At 27.3% G+C, this 7021-nt stretch overlaps 1 long non-coding RNA gene across 2 annotated transcripts; it reads left to right on the plus strand.

Annotated features, from left to right (window-relative positions):
* The first annotated feature begins 1607 nt into the window (after nucleotides 1-1607).
* LOC136781739 (uncharacterized) lies at nucleotides 1608-4834 on the plus strand. Of its 2 annotated transcripts, XR_010823974.1 has the most exons (5): nucleotides 1608-2080; nucleotides 3073-3314; nucleotides 3412-3687; nucleotides 4392-4581; nucleotides 4662-4834. It is a non-coding gene; the product is annotated as an uncharacterized lncRNA (long non-coding RNA). The 2 variants fall into 2 exon arrangements; XR_010823975.1 differs by lacking the exon at nucleotides 4392-4581 and having other exon boundaries at nucleotides 1612-2080.
* The last annotated feature ends 2187 nt before the right edge of the window (nucleotides 4835-7021 follow it).

Here is a 7021-nt window from a genome sequence, read left to right on the forward strand (position 1 = left end):
TTTTAAATATTTGTTGCAGGTAATTAGAATTACAAAGGTTATTGCAACAAATGCTGTCACACTGGATAGCTCGCAGGAAATGTTATTGCAAGAATAAAGTAGACGAATGTCATATCAATAGGAACATTTAAACACCCTAACAGCCTGCAGTAAGTTCAAAGTTCTTGGCATATCTCATGACACTCTGTCACAGATACATAGCTATAGTTGTATAATAAAATCCATTTCAGTAAGCAATACAATATTTTCCTAACTAATGATATGATTAAATTGTTACTCATTTATTTACATATTTATATTAATTTGATATAATACCATTGCAGATACATATTGCATATCTATAGATTTATCTTAAGAAAATTCCTTACTTGAAAAAGAATATTTACCTAGAGCATTGTTCATCAATTGTTCATATGTAATCTATTGTTAGCAACAATTAAAAACTCCTGAAAATGTATAATCTACCATAGCCAACAACGATGTAGACCTATAATAGATCAGTTGAAAGTACATCTTTATTTGATAAATGGGGCAAGCAAGTTGCATTTTTATTCAAAACTCCTAAAATTTAAAGAAGGCTTGAAATAAGTGACTAGTTTGAAGAACCTCCTTAAAAGTATTGTGGACAAACCAGGTCAATAAAAGAAGAAACATTTTGACAAAGAGAATATGGTGAATGAAAATTGTACCATATCAATATGATAGCGAAAGGTCAACAATTATAAGTACATAGGTTACGCAAACTAATCAATGAAAGAAATTTAGAATTTAACATTTTGTCACTTATAGACAACAATCGTAAGGTAGGAAATTAAATTCCTTTCCTATATCTTATTGCAGAAGGATATCTGCACACTTCCTCTTTTAAGATTGTTATCTATAAGTTACAAAATGTTAAATTCTAAATTTCTTTCATTGATTAGTTTGCGTAACCTATGTACTTATAATTTTTGACCTTTCGTTATCATATTGATATGGTATTATTTTCATTCACCGTATTCTCTTCGTCAAAATATTTCTTCTTTTTTTGACCTGGTTTGTCCACAGTACTTTTAAGGAGGTTCTTCAAAGTAGTCACTTATTTCAAGCCTTCTTTAAATTTTAGGAATTTTGAATAAAAATGCAACTTGCTTGCCCCATTTATCAAATAAAAATGTACTTTCAACTGATCTGTCATAGGTCTACATCGTTGTTGGCTATGGTAAATTATACATTTTCAGGAATTTTTAATTGTTGCTAACAATAGACTACATATGAACAATTGATGAACAATGCTCTAGGTAAATATTCTTTTTCAAGTAAGGAATTCTCTTAAGATAAATCTATAGATATGCAATATGTATCTGCAATGATATTATATCAAATTAATATAAATATGTAAATAAATGAGTAACAGTTTAATCATATCATTAGTTAGGAAAATATTGTATTGCTTACTGAAATGGATTTTATTATACAACTATAGCTATGTATCTGTGACAGAGTGTCATGAGATATGCCAAGAACTATGAACTTACTGGCTGTTAGGGTGTTTAAATGTTCCTATTGATATGACATTCGTCTACTTTATTCTTGCAATAACATTTCCTGCGAGCTATCCAGTGTGACAGCATTTGTTGCAATAACCTTTGTAATCCTAATTACTTGCAACAAATATTTAAAAATTCCACAAAGTATCATTCCTTTCTTTAAAAAATTAAAATTATTATAATAATAGATTACTCATCTAAAATTTAATTTGCTTATATCCTCTTTTTGGTCACAGATTTTTACACTGAACCACTATTTTTTCAATTGATTTATTTTTCATTGTTACGTTCAAATATATCTTATTATTTCCTTGCAGCCCTTTCAAACATCTTCCATCTGTCAAAAATCTATTTCGTAATGAAATTTTGGTACAGAGTGTACCCTGACAACATGGTCGTTTAAATTTGGCCACATTCGTATGGTTAATATAGAAGTGCTTCTCCTTAGGAATATAGTTACTGACACCGCCATTTGATTACTATAGAAAAGTAGGACAATTGTCCATTGTCCCCCTGGCCCCTATCGCTACTGCGCCAGTCAAGAAGAGAAGGTAGGGGTTACTCACACTACTTTAGGCAGTGATTAGGGGGGGATTGCTCATGCCGTGCAGCGTTGCCAGTCCGCCATGTTGGAAGATACTACGCGGTATAGTTTGTTGGCGAGAATTGAATATACGGAAGGGGGGAAAGTGCCATAAAATTTTATAGTAATTTTCTAGGGACAGAACTTTAGTTAAGTTGAGTATATTCAAGCAATAGTAAGTTGATGGTTGTGCATGCGCACTTGTAGATTTTCTTAGTTACCCACACACGTAACAATTATCATGTACGTGTAAAATATCTTGACTAGTTTTAACATATGTAGTAAGGAAAAAGAAATTAGAAGTTATAAAATTAAGACCAAAAGTCAGAAAATTAAAATAGATAATAGTTATAATCATTAAAAGCGTACAAGAGATATGAATTATAACATTTGTATCTACTGTCTATATATATATGCTTTCGAAGGATAAATTTTAGATAAGTATTTTAAATTTAAAGTAATTATGTTACCAAAAATAAAAATATTATGTAATTTCTAAATTTATTTTATTCTATATAGTTACTGGGGTACAGCTGCATTATATTATTAATCTGCAGTTACTTTTAGTGTTTAATGGATTTTAAATCAGCTCATAAAGTAAAATGTATTTATGAAGTTTTTTCAGCTCTTTTGTAAAAAACTGGAAGGACTAATCGAGTAATTTTTAAATAACACATATATCTGGCTAGCCAAATGTTAATCAGATATAAATGTAACACTAATTTGTTAAGAGTTATATTAATTACAAGTATAATTTAACATGAACATATTTTTAATGACGTTGGTTTTTACAGCATGTTTCAATGATAGCTTTTAATATGGTACTATTTTAAAATATTTTCGTATACCTCTAGTATTGTAATTAAAACCATTACATGAATGTTTTTAAATGCATTTTATAATAATCAATATATTCATTAATGACAGTATAACTTTATTAATTATTTTCAATTTCTACAGGTTTCTAATAATATGATGAAAACGACTAGCATGGAATTCATAAAAGTCATATCATATATCTACTGCAATTGCTTTGCATAATTTTTTATGATTCATATAGTAATGTTTCATAAAGGTATTTTTATACTGAATAGATTGCTTTTAAGCGGCAATTGGTATTGCTATATTTCCATTATTCCCTGATACTGCAGTTTTGAAAATCAACGACCAACGAGAGTAATTAAACTTCTCAAAAAGTAAATGTAAGTTAATGATATATTACTTGTTAAAGTATAATAAAAATATCTGCTTTATGATTTAATAAATCAAAACATAATTTCCTTACATTTTATACTTCAGGGAAAAGAAGTTCAGCAATTGAGAAGAATGCATAAAAATTAAAATGAGCATTTTGGAAGTTACAAAATGAGCTGCCAGGATTGATAAATATTGTTTTCTCTTGAATACACATTACTACTGCAGATAAATAATATACAATATAGAAATAAAATACAAAATCTGTCGTCTAATATATAAAGATATAACATTTTAACAGAATTATGCAGTACTCAAGATACTCGTATAAAATATATTTTGTCACATTTCTAAGCTGTGTTAACTAAAGAATAATTGCAAGTATGTTAATGATTAATATTCTAACGGGAGGCATTAAACTATTAAGGCCAAGTCTTACAATAGTTTACTTACTTAAAGCGATATAGTATCCGCAATATGAACTATATCATTAATAAGCAATAGTTACTTAAAGCGGTAGTTCATGTTACAAATATTATACCACTTTACTACATTAAACTTTTGTAGAACTCAGCCTAAGCATTTTTGTTAAGTGTTGCATTACTTATGAAAAATATCGGTTACTGTCATATAAGTTTTGTGAGATTATAATTAACGGTTTTTGAATGAGATTTTAATAATTTTTTCTGCGTATGCACATAACTTGCATACATTTTGGTTTCGAACGTAAAAAGAAATTAATAATACAATTATAAAATAGATAATTCATTAAAATATTAATTTCTCCGAAACTTAATTAAAGTAACATTATAATTGCTGTTGCAAGATAATTATAAAATCTATCGTATTTTGAAACTGTAAGAAGAACTGGTTCTTTGAAAATAATTAACCCTAACAGAAATAAAATGGTAATATTTTTATTAAATCTTTGTGAAAGCAAATATTTTACTAAAATAATTACAACAGTGATGGATTTTTTATAATCTGAAAGTAACCTTCAAATATATTAAATAAACTATTATCTATTTATTGACATTTTTAAAATGATGGTTCCTGTTTTGCTTCCTTTTCCAATTATGTTACAGGCAGGAACTTTGTCCAAACTAAGCAAATCTAAATCAAAACGCAAAATTATGTATGTCATAAAATATTTATAATTCATTATTATCAGATGCAATATATATTAGAACATATGACTTATTGGAATCACTGTTATATATTTATACCTTTATCCCTTAAATATTTCTTAAATTTAATTCTCAATTTTTCTATACAGTATGTATTATTCAAAAAATTTGAAATTATCTGTATTTTCGTATTTTGTGGTAAAAGATCTATATTTTTCATTTTTTCAGATTCCTCCTGTACCCATGCATCAAAACTTTTTTCTGACCTTCGTTTCTTGGAATATTTCACATCAATACCACATTTGAATTGATTGAGAGTTCTATAATTCGTCGTAATCAAATCTTTTAATGCGGCTGTAATGGATTAATTTTGTAATATACAATCGACAGAATTTAGTACAAAAAAGTTAGCCAAATTCTTCAAATAAAGTTTACTTACAAATGAAATTACTGAATGATGATTTAGCACCAAGCATTTCTTTTAAGGTCCGATGGTACCTTTCTTGTGAGTTATTTGTTCTATCTGCTCTTTCAAAAGTACTTAATGTTCTGGGATTAATTGTGGTAAGCCAATACCTTTCATAATATTTGAAAAGTTTTTTGAAAATTTCGTTAACTTCAGGATCTTTAATATCTAAACTTTCAATAATTAATTGAAATCCCAAAAATATACAGTTAGGTGGGAGGAGCGCTAAATTGTACATCTTCCTTAATAAAATATTGCTTTTTCCGTAAGTTTCAGGCGTCTTTAATTTTAATAATTCGAAAAGCTTAAACTTTTGTGCTTGTTTACGAATAGCCTGAAATAAAAAAATTTAATACAGATTTTACTCTTGTTTCAAATTGGATGCATGTTATAAAATATAAATAAAGGAATTTGCAGCATCCTTTTTCAAGTTATAATATCGTTGAGAGAATTTTAAATTTATTATAATTCATATAAAATTTACACTTTTATATCAACGTATATAGAATGTTTCATCACAGAGACACCCTATAATATTACATTTTCATATACATATAATTTACTCACTGAAACATAATGAAAGTAGCAACCTTGAACATCACAACTAGGGAAAACAAGTTGTACAGAATTTTGTAATCCGATTTCGAAATCAGTTATTATTAGGGAAGGTGCAAACAAATCTTGAAACTTATATTTCAGCAGTTTTAATATTTTTGATAATTTGTTGATCTTTTATTAGACATTAATATCCAAATAACTGGGAGAAACTGTTAAAAGAAAGGTAAATAACATTTTAAGAAACAAATAAATAAACAGTTTTATATTTAAATCTTTACGAAAGAACAATTTGAAAAAATTAAATCTTAAAACCTCTTATAACTTTCTAGGTTTCTTACAACTTTGAAAAACATATGATTGCCACTTGACAAAGAATGCCCAATATATATTTTCTACAGCTTCTGAATTTAAATAAATTTTACGTTTCAAATTTGTGGTGAATTTATTAAGTATAAAACCCATATTTTTGTTTAGCGTATTGTTAAAAAGTATTAAACAGGTAAAAGTAACGAGAAACATACACTTTAACGCTTAGGCGTGATTCATCGTTAAATTATTTGATAACTAAATAAATTCAAATTATTTTTCCATAATCCGATATACTCCCTTTAAAAGTTTAGTATCTGTCGATACTGCACACTGTATATTTAAGATATGAAGAAATTGTACCTTGTCATGTACTTTCACCATAATTGTCAGCAACTGATAAACTTTTATTATTCGGGGAACACATTCAAAAGTTCCATCAATACTCCATGCTGGACTGTTTAAAACTTTTCTTAATAAGCTCTCATCAAACATGGCTACGGAAATGTCGATTGCTTCTTCAAAGATTAACAATTTTAAAGTGTGTTCTTTGTTATTAAACTTAAACTTTAAGAACTGAATGAAATTTTCATCATTTCCATAAATTGTCAAATCCTTTAAAGTTTTTATTTTTTTTATTGCATAATTGGTTTTTCTTTTTTTGAGAGTATCCTTTACTTTATGAAAGGGCAATAAACTCGAAGCTGCAAAATGTCTGTATTACAAAGAAAAAATATATATTTTTAAGTACATTTATTAATTTCTAAGTGAATCATAAACATATGCTATTTGCAATTAATCTGTTTACGATATGTAAAGAAACGAGAACGTATACACAATATATGCACAAAAAATCCAAAAGCTTGTCACTAGAAAATATAATTATGTTGCTACAAATTCAGAAGGTAAATCAGTTCCACATTACATGATTCCATTCTCACAACATACCATAAAGAAATTGCCTTGCATCTGACGCAAAAAATGAAATAGTAAATATAAAAATGAAAGGAACATTTAACAATTTATTTCGATTTAAATTAATTATAATCATCTTGTTATGAAATATATATTTTCTTACTAATTAATATCAGGCGGCCTGTAATGGCCGAATCTATAAATTTAGATAGTATAAATGTTTATAAGAACAAAATTATTATTCAATAAGCATTTCATTTAGCTTCAATCAAAAAGTTATTAAGGATTACAAATTAATTAATTTAAGCCTTTTCATTGGCGTTAGAAGTAGCCAGCTGGCAAA

This window comes from Prorops nasuta, unplaced genomic scaffold, assembly GCF_024137725.1.
Source record: "Prorops nasuta isolate Cenicafe-Biocafe unplaced genomic scaffold, Cenicafe_Pnas_1.2 PNAS00024, whole genome shotgun sequence".
Classification (NCBI taxonomy): domain Eukaryota; kingdom Metazoa; phylum Arthropoda; class Insecta; order Hymenoptera; family Bethylidae; genus Prorops; species Prorops nasuta.